We start from the raw sequence: 19,486 nt of genomic DNA, 5'->3' as shown, positions 1-19,486 counted from the left end.
GTGCTTCTCCTAATGTAAGTCCCTTGTTTTAGCGCCATGTTCTGGGTTCAGATGCTTGTTTGTCTGAAGCTCTTTTAGTTCATTCCTAGCTATGACTGTAACACGTTGCTATTTTCTACTTCATTGCTAACTTTAAGCGATTGAACATTTTGGTTTGCATTCCCTGCTCTGTAGATGTATCCATCATAACTTCTATCTTGCTCAGTCGTTGTTACAAAAATTATAGGCTGCTACTATTTTGTTCATGCCAATCTTGTTCTCCCTGAACATGTTGGTTTGCATTCCCTGTACTACAGGTGATGCCATTGTTATTTCTATCTACTTCGTCGTAAGCTAACAAAGTAACTGCCTATATGTGTTGCTCATTACAACTTTATATCCCGAAACAAATTGATTTGTTTCCCTTATCTACAAGTTTATGAGTGATGCCATTATAACTCCTATATGTTTTATTCCTAGCTATTATAGTAACATCCTGCTATTATTTAGTTCATGGCCAATTTTAAGTAATTGCACATGTTGGTTCGCATTCCTTGCTCTATAGCTTTTGGCATCGTAACTTCTACATTTGGTTTACATTGCACCTTTCTCGTAGATCTAGCCATCATAACTTTATCTTGCTCAGTCGTTGTTACAAAAATTATGGCCTGCTACTATGTTGTTTGTGTCAATTTTTTACTCCATGAACATGATTGCTTGCATTCCCTGTACTACAGGTGATGCCATTGTTTTGTATCTAGTTCATTGTAAGCTAACAAAGTAAGGACTTAGTTTGGCATGCTATCACTCTACTATCTAGCCTGTAGAACAAATAAACTTGTCATACTACTAGATAATAATTTTGCGTGCCATCTTGTTCTTCAAAAGCTGCATTATTGACTTGTTTCTCTGACTTGGCATGACGCTCACATATGGAATGCTGAACATATTGGTTTGCATTCCCTCTTATACAAGTTCACGGAGTGATCCCACTATATTACGTATCACGGTCCATCCTAAGCTCCAGCATTAACTATCCTCTATGTGTTGCTCATTACAAGTTTATATCCCGAAACATCTTGATTTGCATCCCCTTCACTATAAGTTCAGGAGTATTATTTAGTTCACGGCCAAAATGAAGTAATTGCACTTGGCACATGTTGGTTCACATTCCCTCCTCTTTAGCTTTTGCCATCGTAACTTCTATTTTTGGTTTACATTCCTCGCTTCTGTAGATGTAGCCATCATAACTTCATCTTGCTCGGTCGTTGTTACAAAATTTATAGCTCTGCTACTATGTTGTTCATGCCAATTTTGTACTCCACTGAACATGTTGGTTTGCATGGGACTCGACAGTAGTAAGTCTGCTGTTTCATTCTAACATGCTCTGTTATATTGGCTGTTGGTATGCGACATGCACTCTTTGTTTTCTTATTGTGCGCATTACAATGATCTTGTTATAACGACGAAATGATGAGTTCCAAATTCTTTGGCAAACAATATTGTAGTGTCTTTGCCTTTCCATTGTTGTTGTCTTAACTTGTAATGTCTTTGTTTCAGATATAGATGTTGCATGGACAACTTAAAAGATTGCCGGATCGCTTCATTGTATTGCTAGGTTTAATTACCATTCAATTTCTCTGGGTTCTGTAATATTTTTCAAAGCCGTGCAGCTGATGTAATATTTAGTTAGTTTTTATAGTTCTTTCGCGCATTTTTTCTTTGTTGCTTGTGGTAAGTGAGGCTATCCGACGTGAAATCAATCTGCGTAAATATTCTCAGTATCTAAATCACGAATTCCCATCCCTTAAACGGCCCAATTAAGCGAAATCACATATGTGCTGGCCCGCAAAATCCTAAAGCGCCTATTATGCCGGCATATAAATAGCAACTAAACGGGCTGGCCCACTTACTTATTGGGCCAGCCCACTTGATTTACGGTGGACCCCACACTCTAATTGGGCCGGCCCATTTGCTTTAAGGTGGACCCCACCCACTACTGGGCCGGCCCACTAACTAGCTGGTCTAGCCCAATTGCTTTTGTGGTGGACCCCACATACTAAATGGGCCGGCCCTTTAAGTGGAAAGTGGGACCCACATGTGTTTTTGGCCGACCCACTTTTTGGTGGGTCGGCCGCACTGCTATATGGTGGACCCACATACTAAATGGGCCGGCCCTTTAACGGAAAGTGGGACCCACCTGTGCTTTTGGCCGCCACATCGTCTTGTTGGGCCGGCCCACTTGCTATATGGTGGACCCCACATACTAAATGGGCGGCCCTTTAAGAGGAAAGTGGGACCCACCTATGTTTTTGGCCGGCCCACTTGCTATATGGTGGACCCCACATACTAAATGGGCCGGCCCTTTAACGGAAAGTGGGACCCACCAGGTGCTTTTGGCCCGACCCACTATCTTGTTGGGCCGGCCACTTGCTATATGGTGGACCCCACATACTAAATGGGCCAACCCTTTAACCGGAAAGTGGGACCCACTGTGTTTTTGGCCGGCCCACTATCTTGTTGGGCCGGCCCACTTGCTATATGGTGGACCCCACACACTAAATGGGCCGGCCCTTTAACGGGAAGTGGGACCCACTCGTGCTTTTGGCCGGCCCATCGGCTTGTTGGGCCGGCCCATTTGATCAAATATGGACCCCACGTACTAAATGGGCGGCTACGATAGCAGGAAAGTGGGACCCTCATGCCAATTGGGCCGGCCCAATAACTTCTTGGGCCGGCCCACTTGCTTTAAGGTGGACCCCACTTGTTAAATGGGTCGGCCCGATAACAGGAAAATGGGTCCCACATGTCTTGTGGGCCGGCCCTTCGCACTGTTGACCTAGGTCAAACGAGTGCATTCGGCCGGCCCACATGCTTAGTGGGCCGGCCCATTAAAGTTTTGACCGATCAACCTTAGAGGTTAGGCCGACCCACGTAACTAATGGACCGGCCCAGCTATATAGTTGACCGGTCAAACTAAGTCGAGCTGGCCGACCCAGTAAACTTAATGGGCCGGCCGCTTAAGACGTGCCGAGGCCTCGTGTGGGCCTACCATCTACCACGGGGTTTCGTAGCGGTTAACGCCGTTAGCCGCCGGCTAACGGCGTCACGCCACGTGTCGGTTGCATGACGTCGGCGGTCAACGGGCTCCGGAAACACTTGGGCAACGGTCCGATTTTCCGTGGCGGAAGGGCACCCAAGCGCGACGGACCGAAAAAATTGTCGTAGGACTTTGCTCGACGCAGTTTCGACAACAGAACCCATATCGTCGGGTTAGGCCCATAGGCGACGAAAAATACCCCTTAGCGGACGATTTTGAGACGTTGTCTATCAGAACTTTTCTTGTAGTGAAACATGCATAGCAACTCACATGATATTCAACAAAGGTGTGACAGGTTGATGGCGTCCCCAGATAACATGGTTACCGCTCAACAAGCAACTTATATGAACTAAGATACATAAGTGACATATTCCTTACCACAATAGTTTTTAGGCTATTTTCCCATGAGCTATATATTGCAAAAACAAGGAATACATTTTTGAAAGGTTTTAAAGGTAGCACACAAGCAATTTACTTTAGAGTGGCGATAAAATACCACATATAGGTAGATATGGTGGACACGATTGGCATTTCGGTTTTTGGGAGTTGGATGCACGAGTAGAGCTCATACTCAGTACAAATGAATGCTAGCAAAAGAAAGGGGGCGACCGACTAAGAGAGCAATAATGGCCAATCATGCATAGCGACAAAACTTATAATCAAAGCATATGGTGATATTAAAAATCAAAAACTAAATGATCATCAAGTCAACTCAATTGAAACATCAAAGGAGATCTTTCATTTGCATCACTATTAATATGAGACTTCTTACTCGTATCTAACACCAATTAACTTATTTAAAACAACTCTCGTAGATAATATTCAGTAGATATCAGAGAGATCAATTCACTTGAATATAGAAAACCAACAAGCTATGAACATAATATGGATGAAAAACTAGAACTTAAACGCAGTACTCGCAAAAATAGAACGCTCGTTGAACATCTGAGTGAAAACTAGAACGTTCATGCAATTAAAAAGGAGCGTGTCTCCATCCCAAACAAATATGATGGGTCCAACTTTATTGAACAGAAAACAAACAAAATTAAACACACAACGAAAATAAACACGCTTCAAGGATAAGACATATCACATGAAGGAATAAAAATATAGTGCATTGAAAAATGACCTGGTGCTTTTTGTCGATGAAGAGGGGATGCCTTGGGCATCCCCAAGCTTTGACGCTTGTACTTCTTCGATATTTTTTTGGAGGTCCAGGGGACATCCTAAAGCTTGAGATCTTGTCCATGCTTCATCTTATTGCATCATTCTTCTCTCCCTACACTTGAAAACTTCCTTCACACAAAACTCAGCACAATTGATTAGCAACATTAGTGCAAATAAAAATTATATCAGATCAGCAAGGCTTCAATAATGGCACATATTAAACACTCATTTTATCATATGCTACTGTAGCTACTTCTTCCCAAAGCTCTTTTTTACAAAAGAACTCAAAAAGATGGAGCATAAGACGCAAATGCAAAACATGGCAGGAATCTGTCAAAACAGACCAGCAGGCAAAGATCGAAATTCAAGAAATAGTTATGTTGCTCAAATCTAAAAATGCTAAACTAACGAAAGTTAGCTAACATACTGGGTCATAAGAAAAAAAAATCAGCTCAAAATAACGTCCTGGTGATTTTTAAGAATTGTTTTCGTGACCAGCACAGAATCTGTTTCAGAATTGCAAATACCCCTAACACTGCTTCCTTTCTATTACTTAGCACAAAAACAGAATAAAAATGATAAGGAGAGGTCATTACAGTGGCAATGACTTCCAAGACTCAACAAAAAAGTAAAATAACAGAAATAAATATGGGTTGTCTCCCACAAGCTCTTTCTTTATAGCCATTAAGATAGGCTCAATAATTTGAGAAGATGCTCTTGTAAGAAATATTAATTGAAGAAAAGAGAGCATCAAGAAGCAAATATGAAACACATTTAAGTCTGACCCATTTACTACGAAAAGTAATCTTGTAAGAAAAAAAATTATTGAAGCATGAAGCTACTAGTATATGAAGACAAAATAAGTGGTACTTCAAAAATTTCAACATATAGAGGGGAAACTTAATATTATTGAGATGCATATAACCATGTTTCCCTTTCTCATAATAACTTTCAGTAGCATCCTTAATGAAATCCACAATATAACCATCATTTGAAACATTCTTATCATGATCCATATGCATAAAATAATTATTACTCCTCACATAAGCATAGTCATTATTAATAGTAGTGGGAGCAAATTCAACAAAATAGCTATCATTATTATTCTCATCACCATAATCATCAAATATAGGAGGCATATTGAAATCATAATTAATTTCCTCCTCAATAGTAGGTGCACTGAAAATATCATATTCATTATTGCAATCATCAGATATAGGAGGCATAGTATCATCAAATAAAATTTTCTCCTCCGTGCTTGGGCGACTAAAAACATCATGCTCATCAATACCAACATCCCCAAGCTTGGAATTTTCCATATCATTAGCAATAATGGTGTTCAAAGAATTCATACTAATATCATTGTTATCATCATGATAGAAAAGTTCCATAATTATGTTTATGTTTTCCATTAAGCCAAACTAGTAAAAATAAAAACAAGAAACAAAAATATATAATTGCAGAATCTAAAGGAGATACCTTCGAGCGCTCACCTCCCCGGCAACGGCGCCAGAAAATAGCTTGCTGGCGTGCAGTTGACGTGGGAGTTAGAAATCTTTGTGGTGTAACTTTTCTTCAGATCCCCGACAACGGCGCCAGAAAATAGCTTGATGTCTATGCACACTCCTATTCTTGTAGACAATGTTGGGCCTCCAAGAGCAGAGGTTTGTAGAACAGCAGCAAGTTTCCCTTAAGTGAATCACCCAAGGTTTATCAAAATCAGGGAGGTAGAGGTCAAAGATATCCCTCTCAAACAATCCTGCAATTAAGATGCAAGAAGTCTCTTGTGTCCCCAACACACTTGTCAGATGTATAGGCGCACTAGTTCGGCGAAGAGATATTAAAATGCAAGTGGTATTGATGATTGAAAATAATAATGGCGATCTGAAATAAATAATGCAAGAAATAAAAATGCAATAAAACAGTAAATAAGCGGTGTTTGCAGTATTCGGAAACAAGGCCTAGGGATCATACTTTCACCAGTGGCACTCTCAACAATGCAATCATAATTAGATATAAATATAAGCACTTCATCATGCTACTACGAAACACTTTCTTGTTGGATAAAGAACACAAACTCATCGTGCATGGGCTATAAAAGCATACCTCAAGATGCAACCCCAAGTACCATGAACACCCCACGCTGTCACTTTGAGCATTCATAGGAGGAACTAACATTACACAATTCATAAGGGAGCTACACATGGTACATACCGCGATCACGCTGACCCCAAAGTTCATATGATAAAACACTAGAGTAGCACAACAACATCTAGATTACAAAGCCCACGATCACATAAAAGATCATATCACGAGAGAGAGAGAGAGAGAAACCACATAGCTACCGGTACGGCCCTCAGCCCCGAGGGAGAACTACTCCCTCCTCATCATGGGACTCAGCAAAAGTGTTGGTGATGGCGGTGGAGTCGATGGAGACGACGCCGGGGGCAATTCCCCGCTCCGGCAGGGTGCCGGAACAGAGTTCTGTCCCCCGAAACATGGTTTCGGCGATGACGGTGGCTACGGAGCTCTTCTTCCACGGAAATGTTATGCCTCGTAACTTTTAGGGTCAGGAGCTTCTTATAGGCGAAGAGGCGACGCGAGGGGGTGCCCGAGGCGCCAGTACATGGGCCAGGGGCGGCCAGGGCCCAGGCCGCGCCTGGCACCTGTATAGCCACCCTATGGCTCTCCCCGGCACTCCCCTTCTGGCTCCTGGAGTCTTCTGGTGAATAAGAATTTTGGTGAATTTTCCAGATTCTTCCGAGCACTTTCATTTTTGGACTATTTCTGCAATAAACAGACATAATAAATAGAAACTGGCACTGTGGCACTTGTTAATAGGTTAGTCCAATAAATGTCATAAAATGATGCAAAGTGCACATAAAACATAGAGTAATTGGTTTAAAACAAGCATGGAGCATCAAAAATTATAGATACATTTGCAACGTATCATTTTGCAGGTCTATCCTTCAACTCATGAATAACAACTGGGTAGTAAGTCCTTCCCATAGAGATTGCAACTTATGCTCTTTCACTTGCCGAAGGCGGAGGACCAGATCACCTTCCTTAAACGAGCGATTCTGAACTCGATGGCTATGATAGCGTCGCAGTTTCTGCTGGTCGATGGTGGAGCGCTAGTCTGCTAGATTCTGAGCCTCTTCGAGCAGGTCAACAGATAGCTATCGATCCTCATCTGCATTTTCTTCATTGTAGGCGGAAACTCGGGGGGGGGGGGGGGGCGTGAATGATGTCGGAAGGCAACACTGCTTCAGATCCGTATACTACGAAGAAAGGTGTAAACCAGTTGATCTGTTAGGGGTTGTTCGTAAACTCCACAAAACAACATCTAACTCCTCCACCCAAGCTCTGGCCGCTCGTCGCAGCGGTTCTTCAAGCCGAGGTTTGAGTCCAGCTACTATGAGGCCATTGGCCCGCTCAACCTGTCCACTGGATTGTGGATGTGACACATAGGCGAGGTCAAGCCGGATCCATAGGTCATGGCAGTACTCCTTCAATTCTTCCTGTGCAAAGTTCGTGCCATTATCTGTGATGATGCTATGTGGGATGCTGTATCTCACCATGAGGCTGCAAACAAATTTCAGTGTCGTAGCACCATCGGCTTTTCTAACTGGCTTGGCTTCGATCCACTTGCTGCAATTATCAACTGCGACCAAGAGATACTCAAAACTACGAGGGGATGATTTTTCAATTTTCCGACCATATCGAGCCCCCAGACCGCGAACAGCCAAGTGATAGGGATGGTCTTCAGCTCTTGAGATGGAGCATTTGGTTGTGTAGCATAGTACTGGCAGCCATGAAAGGTTCCAACTATCTTGTGAGCGTCATCTTTTGCTGTTAGCCAGAAAATACTTGCCGGAAAGCTTCTGCAACGAGCGATCTGGGAGCGGCGTGATGCCCGCAATCACCAAGGTGGATCTCTCTAAGAATTGCAATCCCTTCTTCATTTGAGACGCATTTTTGGAAGATTTCATTTGCGCTTCTCTTGTAGATTTGTCCATCAATAATTGTGGAGGACCTTGCTCGTCTGATGATCTGTCATGCGAGGACCTCATCTTCCGGCAACGTCTGATTGATTAGGTAGTCCAGGTAAGGCTTGGTCCAAGCTGGAGTGATAACCATCACCTCCTTAGCCAGAGATACTGCCACATCTGGATTTTCTAGGTTAGTGCCCTTCACCGAGGGTGTCCTTAAGTGCTCTAGGAAAATTCCGGGTGGAATTGGCTTCTGGCCAGATCCTAGCTTGGGCAGCATATCTGCCGCTATGTTATCATCTCTCCTGACGTACTTGACTTCGTATCCGAGGAAGCACTTGGTGATATCATCAACTTCGTCTTTGTAAGACGCTATGACGGAGTTCCCGGCGTTCCAGGTTCCGGCTACTTGCTGACTTGCTGTGCCACCAGGTTAGAGTCTCTGCAGCATATAATGTGTTTAATCCTGATTCCCTTTGCGATTGGCAGTCCATGTAGTAGAGCCTCATATTCCGCCATGTTATTGGTGGCCTCGAAGTGAATCTGCAGAACATACCGCAACTCTTCTCCGGTAGGTGAATTCAGGGTAACTCCAGCCCCCGAGCTTTGAAGTTGCTTGGATCCATCAGAGTGCGTGACCCATGCTTCTGGTTCCGGCGCAGGTGTGCCCTCTAGTGCTTCAGTCCAGTCGACGAAAAAATATGTAAAATGTGTGACTTGATTGCACTCCTGGCTTTGTAGTTGATTTCAAAGGCAGAAAGTTCTATTCCCCACTTCGCTACACGTCCTGTTGCATCGGAGTTGTTGATAATAGTTGACAATGGATTTATGCTCACAACTGTCATTTGATGCTCCTAGAATTAGTGTCTCATCTTCCGGCTTCCTAGAAATACTCCATAGGCTAGCTTCTGAAAATGAGGTTACCTCTGTTTGGATTTCGTGAGGACCTCGCTAATGTAGTAGACGGGTCGTTGGACTCCGTACTCGTGACCTTCTTCCTTTCGCTCCACCACGATGACTAAGCTGACGACCTTGTTGGAAGCTGCCAAGTAGAGGAATATAGGCTCTGACTCTGCTGGTGCCGCCAAGATAGGCGGGGAGGAGAGTATGTTCTTCAACTCCTGAAGTGATGCATCTGCTACATCGTCCCAGACAAATTTGTTTGTTTTCTTCAGTAACTTGTACAGGGGTAGTGCCTTCTCGCCAAGACAACTAACAAATCTACTAATTGCTGCTGCACAACCAGTTAATTGTTGTACGTCTTTAAGACAAGTTGGCCGTTTGATATTAAGGATGGCCTTGATTATTCTGGGTTTACCTCAATGCTCCATGCGAGACAATGAAGCCAAGGAGTTTTCCAGCTGGTACGCCAAAGACGCAATTTAGCGGATTCAACAGCATCTTGTACTTTCGGAGGTTATCAAAGGTCTTCTTAAGATTGCTGATCAAATGGGCTCCTTTCCGGTTCATGACCGCGATGTCGTCGGCGTAAGCGTGCACATTTCAGCCAATCTGGTCTTTCAGGCATCACTGCATCCTACGCTGATAGGTGGCACCTGCATTTTTCAAACCAAAAGGCATGGTGACATAGGAGTAAGTGCCAAAAGGGGTGATAAAGGAAGTCGCCTTTTGGTTAGACTCCTTCATCCGAATCTGATGATACCCGGAATATGCGTCAAGAAAACAAAGAAGTTCTGCCCCCGCTGTCGAGTCAATGACTTGGTCAATGCGAGGCAGAGGAAACAGATCCTTCGGACAGTGCTTATTCAAGCCGGAGTAATCTATGCACATTCTTAGTATTTTAGAATTCTTTTTGGGTACAAGGACGTGATTTGCGACCCAAAATGTGTGGATACCTTTTATTACAAAACCTGCCTCTAGTAACTTTGCTAATTCCATTCCTATAGCGCGACGCTTCCTATCTCCAAAGCGTCGCACATCTTGCTTCACCGGTTTGGCACCCGGATTTATGTTGAGGTAGTGCTCGGCGAGCTCCCTTTGTACTCCAGACACGTCAGAAGGTTGCCAAGCGAAGATATCCATGTTAGCTCGCAGGAACTCGACGAGCGCGTTTTCCTATTTGGGGTCTAGGCCAGTGCCGACGGAAACCTGCTTGGAGGTGTCACCTTGCTTGAGGTCAACCTTGTTGGTATCGATCACGGCCTGGAACGTGGTTTTCTGGTCAGAGATCTGCTTCTTGGTGGTGTGCATCTCAGTCGGATCCACCGTGGCGTTGTAGCCTTGCAGCTCCTCTCCAAAGATAACTGATTTCACGAAGGAAGCTTTGCCCTCTTCGCAGTCTTGAGCTTTCTTGTAGTCTCCGGATACGGTGATCATGCTGTTAGGACCCGGAATCTTGAGCTTGTTGTAGATGTAGCACGGCCTTGCATGGAACTTGTGGTATGTTGGTTTGCCGAAGATCACGTGGTAGGAACTTTTAAAGGCCACAACCTCAAATGTGATCATCTCCTCACGGTAATTTTTAACATCACCGAAGGCCAGATGAAGTTTGATGCTGCCCAAGGAGTTCACCTTTTTACCCGGAACCACACCATGGAATTCCGTGGTGCTGTGCTTAAGCTGTTCCTTGGTAAGGTTCATCTTCTCCAGAGTTTCCAGGTACATGGTGTTCAAGCTGCTCCGTCGTCCATGAGGCACTTGGAGAAGTCATACCCGTCAATGCGGGGACTAACAACCAAAGCGTAGCACTCTTTTGGGATGACGACCAGATAACCGGCTCTGTCAAATGTGCAAGGTTTTTTCGACCACTTCATGTACTGTGCTACAGTCGAAAGCATGGCGTTCAAGGTCCGGAGGGTGGATTTCTTCATCCAAACTGTTGGAGTTCCGAGGAAAGTGTGATATGCGCCTGCACTTTTTTCCGAAGGGGTTGGAGGTGTTGGCTGTGTTACCCTCTTTGGGTTCCGGCGAAGCCCTATCCTCATCCATGGCCTCAGAGCTTTCCTCGTCCTTATATTTGTTCTTGCCTTTGTCTCACTTGCCACGTGAACGATGCTTCCTTGCACGCTTGTATCCCGCTTCTGGATCCGACTTAAGATCGTTGACCCATTTGCAATTGCGGTTTGTGTGATAGGATTGGCTGTTGCCGGATCAATATGAGCCAAGCACGGCATGTCCCTGTATTCTTCATAGGTTTGGGGAGCGCGGGTTTCGGCAGACATAACTTTGTCAGCGCGCTGCTGGCCCCTACCGGCTCCGCCACCATGTCCGCGGCCTCTACCACCACCTTGACCTCGTTGGAATGCCATGACGACCATGTTGGATCCGATGTTCTTCTGGTCACCGGGAAGATTCTTCCGCTTGAGGTTGTCGTTATTTTTCTTCTGTTGGTGCAGGGGTATGGCTGTGGCCGGAAGTTCTCCGCCTGCTTCATCATCCACAGCGGTGTGGGTGCTGGCGACGGAGATCATTGATGGCCTGCAAGAACAATAGGGTCATTCGTGCATATTTTCGTGGAAGTATTATTTTCGGTTTTTATATCGTATCCCAACAAGAAACGTAGGAGGATGTTTATCAGCGGTGTTTCTGTCGCACCCAAGGTGTCACAAGTCTTACGTGAATTGACTGCATGAAAGTAAAATTTTGGAGTATTGATAGTGCAATAAAGTAAAGTGCATAAAAAATAAACAACTAATAGGAAATAAACAAGTTTCTGCAGATGGAAGAGTAGGCGCTGGGTGACTCGCTTCATGGTGATAGTAAATGTGCCAGGTGGAATAAATGTGATAAGTGAATATGATTCTTCATATTTATATCTGAGAAGGCAAGCAACCCGTAAGAGAGAAAGACTCCTCTTGGTAAATTTCATCTTCCTCCAATAATCCTTCTGTATGTTACCAAAGCCATGGTCAACGCATCTATTAAGGTGGTTAAACCAGAGTAAATCTTTAAGCTCGGTGGTTCATTGTGATTCCTCGGGTATTGCTAGATCCTCTTTGATATCGGTTGTGTCACTCGGGGGTCGCCGATTCACTAGCACACAAGTTCTTGTTTATGAGTTCTTGAGATCATGCTATCTGTGCCCTTAAATTAGATAACAACATTAGGTGCACATAAACATTCATACTCATATAAGAAATAATCTCAAACATAAGTTCACAAATGGATGGAATAAAATTGGCACATCACATCTCACCAATCCCCTACATCTCACACGCCAATGGGATCTACTCACACATGAGAGGAGGATAACATATCAATATCATAGCAAAGTAAATGGAGTTCATCTTGATATTACCGTAGCAAGCCACAATAGTTGAAGATCAAATCAAATACAAACCACAATAAAATAGAGGTTTCAATCCCTAATCTTACAAGTATGGATCTCTCTCTCTCACTACAAGTGGGATGTAGTGGATGGGGTGATTATCTTGATGAGATTGATCGTCGATGGAGTCGAGGTTGGTAATCTGATCTTGATGATGAGATCTAATCTCCTCTACTCTAGTGCGAATGGTGGTTGGTTTCTTCTGTTTCTCGTCCTCTCACCTTCACAAAAAAGGTTCGGTTTGATAAGGCGAAGGCGGTGCCGGTCCGTACGGGGGGACGGTACGGGTAAGCCCCGCCTGTACCGATACCCGTTAAAGCCCCTGCATCGCCATGATCGATTTGGCCTCAAAAGTAAATGTCTTTATTTCGTTGCAGTTAGCCCATAAATGTCCTTGGATCCTCCAAATATGAAAGTTTCGCTTGGATCATGATATTATCGTTAGTTGAAACACAAAATCCAATGAAACAAATAGATAGGTGGTGGAAAATCCATACTAAAATGCATCGATATTTGGAGCTATAAACATCCCCAAGCTTAGTTGTTACTTGTAATATCCCAGGTTTAGAGGCTACAAAATGAGAGAACACCAAAGTGTGCATTGCATTCATGCATAGAAAATCCAAATAAAACTTGTCACGGTAACTGAAGTTTCACTTGACTTGCTGGAATTGAAGTAGATCATCAAATCAAGCGCTATAAGCTTCACCGTGATCTTTGCTAAAACCTTGTCTTGGGTAGAGATGATTTGATCTATGGGTTAGATCAAATGGAATTAGCTATACAATAACAACACCTTAAGTAAGGGTCAATTACAAGATCTTATAAAAGGTCTCAACATGACATTCCTTACAACAACACATGAGTTCAACTATAAATCAAAGAACACAATTAATCAAGAAACTATTCTTTACTTATGTTTTTCATGCCCTTTAATAAATAAATAATCTTACCATGCATGATCCACATGGTATATTCCCAACTACAATATTGAACTCATGTCAAGGACATTCACATTAATTCCTTATCAAACCTTAACTATTTCAATCTTATTTCTCCAAACTCATTCCTACTAAACCTCTGAGAAAAGAAAGGATCATCTATATGTGTTTTACATCATCCATTGAGTATAACCCTTGGATAAAATTCAAACCTTATCCAAGTGAGGTAAGTCATTAATACTAACTAATGTTATGAGAAATTTAAGCTAAGAACTTAATATTAATTAACCTAGCCAACAATAGATGGTGAGTGAGAACCTACTTCATTAGTGATTAGCTAGGAGCCCAATGTTATGATCATTACACCTTGGTAATGACCATAAACTCTAGAGGAATCCTACCTATCCAAGAGAGCTCAAGATAAAAGTGTATACTTAAGTATATTGACCAATACTTGATGTTGGAGAGGAGAATCATGTTTCACTAGTAATTCATGAGGAGGCCAATATTATGATCATTACAATTTGGTAATGCTCATAAAACCTAAGAATCTAGATGAGTGTGAGGAGAGGAATAATAAAGAGATATTAGTGAGGAATAAGTTGATCATGTCCAATGCATGATCATGCTTTGTAGATTTAGATGATAAGTTAAACTACTTTGTGATTTACAAAGTACCTAATATAGCCCATTGTTCATGGTGCTGAATTTATGCTTCGTGCAGATCCTATCTAAACACCGTGTTTCCTCCATATGCCAGTTATTCTACTGGACATCCGTTTTTCAAGGTACAAAACAGAACATGAATTATATATCACCGCATTTGATTTGGTATTACATATTTGTACGAATCGCATCCAAATTTCATTTACGAATAAAAAAATGGCTGTTAAATTAGTCACATAAAGAACAATGAGAGACCAATCAACTTTGAATAACGAATCATGGATTTATGATCCCAAATTCAAGGACCAGTACACTTCGCGTTGAGCTAAATCTGATAATTTCATGTGAGTAAATAGTGAAAAATAGCTTCCCCTTCATCATGGAAATGAAAGAGAAAATGAGTAAAAGGGAACCCACTGCAGGTACGTAGTGTAAGGACCTACTGGACTTAACTGTCATCACTGGCTCATTAATAGGTCAATCAGATATTCCACCACAAATATACAAGGGGCTATTATTAATGGTACCTGACATATTGACATAAGATCAAATGGCTAGCTTTCACCCCAGTTCACATATGCTTTTAACTATATGGCAACGAATACTGTTCTTCGGATTTTCTACTTCTCAATGGTTTACAGGGGCATATGGCCCTCTGGTATCTCTGCTGCGAATTCTTGGATTTCTTGTTGAAGGAACACACTCTGGACAGATAAGAAGCCACAAGGTCAGATTTCTTGACTGTCAAATGTCCTATCATAGTAAATTAACTCTGAAGTTTTATAATGGGTGCACTATGTAAACCGCAAAATCACCATTTCCCCATCTTAGATACTTATTAGTAATGGAACTTGTTTTAATGCATACGTAATTGCACAACAGACTAATCTTGAAACAGTCTTAGCAATGTATCATTAATTCTGGTTGTACTGGGGATTAAAATAAGTACAGAATAAAATACCAGGTAAATTAGAGAAAAAGAACCAATCGGGAATCAATCGTACACAGACGCATGTTCTATTTAGAATAGACAATTTTTAAAAATTACCTTAACTTTTTGTGGCAGACTGATCCAAAATTCCAGATTCGGGATGGCCTAGAGTATATGAAGAAAGAAAGATAAGAATGTGGTTTGAAAGCATTGAAATGGTCGACAAATTGCAATGCACGATGAAAGCATTAAACTGGTTAACAAATTGAATGCTTGACACTAATCTGTATATTATTGTTTACATGGAGAAACAGTTCACATATCATATCAAGTGATGATTGATTCATGGTGCAATTTCAAGACAGACTACGAGTTAGTTATCTTCTCATTTTGCTAGTTTTCTTTTACTGTAATCAACTATCTTTTAACTGATTCTTCAGAGATACATGAAAAAGGACGGAAATTCACAAAATATTAACAATAGAACAAAATTTCATTTTCCTGGACAAAACATAAAAAAATTTAAATATAAAAAAGCAGTAGAAGGCTACTGTAGTTTGTCAACAAAAGAACTCTACTGTTGATACGGCAAATGAAGTTCTTACTGAAACAGAGTTCATTCAAAAATTAATATATATCCATGCCCCAATCCTGACTGAAAAGTAACATTCATATCATTTATCTATGTCAAAATATTTTGCTTGGGTTCACAAATGTTATGTGGCACAACTGCACTGCATTGGGTGCCACACCTCAATGGACCACCACAGCGCACACGCTACTTCTTAATGCTAACGGGGTAACCAATCCTTCTATGAGACAATCATTGACTCTATATCTAGGATGAAGCAAAGGTTACACCAACCTTTCTATATAGAGATTATGCTCTTACGTGCCTATGCAATCTGGAAAACTAGGTGCTTTCATCTTCAACAGCCAGTCTCCAAGTCTTTATCCAGCCAAGGCAGTCTTCAAAGAGGAAACGAGATGGATCAAATACAGAGCTACCCGCAAATCATACGAACTCTTTCAGAATGGATTGATAGATTCATTTAGATAGACTGTTATATTTTTATAGTTAGCCCTTTTCTGTACAGCCCTCTTGCACATTTGTACCATTAAGCCCAAAAATATATAAAAAATGCAGTAGCAAGGCTACTGTAGTTTGTCAAAAAAAAACTCTACTGTTGATACGGCGAATGAAGTTCTTACTGACACAGAGTTCATTCAAAAATTAATATATATCCATGCCCCAATCCTGACTGAAAAGTAAAATTCATATCATTTATCTATGTCAAAATATTTTGCTTGGGTTCGCCCCTTTATGCATTGAAGTTTGGAGAGCAGTTTTACGTGGTACGTCTGGGCTGCAATTTGCTGGGTCATTTGGAATGTTGAAACAGAGCATGTATTGATAATAATTTCATTTTTCGCGTACAAAAGTTGTATTACTACACTCTGCTCCTTTCTTTAATAAGAGGCAGGACTCCAGTATATATATGTTTCTTTCAGAGAAAACAGCCTGTCCATATAAGCAGAAAATACACTGGGTAATTCTGCCTCATGGTGAAAATTCTTATAATAGTGAACACAGCCTTAGGTTGGTCTGGGCCACCTCCCCATACATCACTAGAGGGGATGCTGGCAAAGTTAGCCCTACTGTTAAATCTCTTCCTCAAAACCAAGGTGCTCCCCCTCTCCTTACAAGCACCAGCGGAATGGAGTTTGCTTGACTTAAGCATGAGATGATTCAGGCTGAGCCACTGAGGTATACTAAACATAGAACCAGAAACACAAGATGCCCGTTGTTTATGGGATAGAGTGAAACACATGATAAGAGCAATGTTTGTGTCGTTGAGGCGAGGAGGATACCTGTGATGTAGAAGTTTCTTACCACGTTGGTCACGTCATCTCCAATCCAGCTCCAAGCTGAGGTGTAGAAAACAATCAGGGCCAGGAGATGCAAGTCTCCTCATTGGTTTGAGGATCTCCCAAACCTCCTACTTGCCTGTAATAGAATTGGTGAACTCATCTGCATCCTGTGGACAAGAAGTGCTAAAAAATGAGCTGTCATTGTTAGGACATGACGAGTGAAAGATTGCTATAAAGTAACGAACAAATGCGGTTTCTGCGCGGACGAATTTCATAGCAGCGGTGCTGCCCTCGCGGCTGGCGTCGCAGCCTGTATCTTGGAGAGGGATGAGGATGCCTTTCACCAATGCATCAGCCGGGGCGGCACCGCCGTGCGGCACCAGCACGAGCGTGAGGAAAGAGCAACAACCGCACCCGCACGACTGTCGGTCACTTGGAGAGGGATGCAATTGCTTGATAGATTTGAACAGGAGCAGATCCGGCGGATCAGGGAGTGGAGGAGCTGGTGGCGGCCTGAATCAGAGGATGGAATCAAGATGTGGAGCGTCGAACAGAAGGGGATAACTGATTGGGCCGCGGGTGGGTTGAATTTGATTGGGAGAACAAAAGCTGGGTAAATTGAGAGGAACAGCAGAGGATCGATCAGCGGAAGAAGGATCGAGGGAGAGAAGGAGGATGGAAGAGGAATCAGAACGGCACGGCACGGCATATTGGACGGCACCGTAAATGTTCGGCACTGGTAGTTTAGTCCCACCTCGAAACATTAGAGCATGTCTAACAGGCCCCGTATTTCGCTGCCCCGTATAAGGCTCTAATTTCGCCCCGTATCGAAAAACTGCTCCATTTCGAGCCATGCCGTCTAGCAGACCCCGTATTTCGCCCGTATTTTCAAAAATTAAAACCCCGGGAAGTTCATCTTCATTGATCATAGTAGGGAGCATACACACATTTTGATCATATACTACGGATCGTACTACGGATCATGCTACTTAACCTACCTCTACTCGTCCCGAGATGACGTAGGGGATGAAGGCGATCCTCGCCGCCTCCTCCCGCGCCTCCCGGGCCTCCCGCGCCTGCCGCGCCTCGAACTCCCGGGACGGCGGCGATGGCCGCCGCCTCCTCCTCTCGCTCCGCCGCCGCTTTCTCGGCGGCATCCGCCTCGGACAAGGCGACCGCACGGCGGTAGGCCGCCTCCTCTTCCTCCTCTTCCGCCGCCGCCGCTTCCTCCTCGCCGCCTCCGCTTCCTCCGCCGCCGCCGCCGCTGCCGATGGTCGCCCTCCATTCCGCCAACGCCGCGCGGTCGCGCGCCCACCGCGCGCGCCATTTCTCGAACGCCTCGCCGCTCATCGGCTTGAGCGGCGGGTCCTCGCTTGTACCACCGCCCACCCGCGGCGAACTCGCGGAGCGGGGTCCGGCACGTACAGCCGCGCCGGCGTACTTGCGAGCCGCCGCGACGGCCGCCGGCGGCCGAGAGTTTGCACTTCAGCCCGCCACGCTTCCTCTACGGTGTCCGGCGAGCGGGATCGCTCGATCCGCTCGCCGGCGAGGACCTACTCGCGGCGGCGGGAGTCCATCCTAGCTTTTGGGGTGGAATGCGTGGCGGGGAGCGGCTAATTGCTCGCCGGAGCAGGAGGAGGAGGCGGCGGCGCGCGGCGGAGCTAGGGTTGCGAGTGAGGGGTTAACCCCTCACTCGCACCTCGCGCCCACTATATGTACGGGGCGACGGGGCCGATTTCCGGGCCCCGTATTCCGCCGAAACGGGGCGGCCCGAATACGGGGCCTGCTAGACGGCCCAAACCGCGCCTGCCCCGTATGTCGCCGGAATTTTACGGGGTGGGCGGGTTATACGGGGCCTGTTAGACATGCTTAGGAGCATTACGACCGGTTTATATAGCGAAGTTTGGCACCAGTACTCGCCGAGTTCGGTGGCGCGAACTTGTAACCCAGATGTTGAGGGGGCATTCCTGCTGGGCTTGGTCGTGTGGGCTCTTACCCAATGACAAGTGGGGAGCAGGAATTAACAGCCTGCCTTCCGGGCTTGGTCGTGTGGGCCCTTAACCCAATGACAAGTGGGGAGAATCCAGCTGTTGTTCTTTTTTTCTATTTATTCTTCAAACACTTGGGCTTGGTTGTGCGGGTGTTTTCTTGGCTTCGCTGCTTTATGTCAGCCTCGGCATGGCGGGACCCACCGATCGTTAGTGTGTCTCCCTGTAAGGGGCGTTGCATTGCTCTATGTACCGGCGGAGCGTGGAGCGCGACACTTTCAAGCATCTTCTCAGCCCAATCCGGGTCATTTCTCTTTTTCCCTCACGCGTGGCTATCTTGGCTTCCCTGCTTTATCTGACTCACTCTCGCTCGCTCATCTCTAGGAATTCGATAAAAACAACCCTTTCACGAAAAATATTCGAGAAATGAACCTTGGGGTGACAGTATTTCACGAAATAACCTTTTTCTGCGGCGCCTATAACCGGGGCGCTGCAAACAACGGTGGGACGCCACTGCGGGCCGCTAGCCTGGCGGGACCCACCGATCGTTAGTGTGGCGCCC

General features: G+C 44.2%; 1 long non-coding RNA gene across 2 annotated transcripts; it reads right to left on the bottom strand.

Annotated features, from left to right (window-relative positions):
* Positions 1-14,386: 14,386 nt before the first annotated feature.
* Positions 14,387-17,680, bottom strand: LOC124702225. Of its 2 annotated transcripts, none has more exons than XR_007002396.1 (4): positions 16,937-17,680; positions 15,930-16,033; positions 15,182-15,229; positions 14,387-14,837 (listed from the first exon to the last, which is right to left on the bottom strand). It is a non-coding gene; the product is annotated as an uncharacterized LOC124702225 (long non-coding RNA). The 2 variants fall into 2 exon arrangements; XR_007002397.1 differs by having other exon boundaries at positions 16,959-17,680.
* Between the last annotated feature and the right edge of the window lie 1,806 nt (positions 17,681-19,486).

The sequence above is a fragment of the Lolium rigidum genome, chromosome 3 (assembly GCF_022539505.1).
Source record: "Lolium rigidum isolate FL_2022 chromosome 3, APGP_CSIRO_Lrig_0.1, whole genome shotgun sequence".
Taxonomy (NCBI): Eukaryota; Viridiplantae; Streptophyta; class Magnoliopsida; order Poales; family Poaceae; genus Lolium; species Lolium rigidum.
This window is presented reverse-complemented; position numbering and strand designations above follow the sequence as displayed.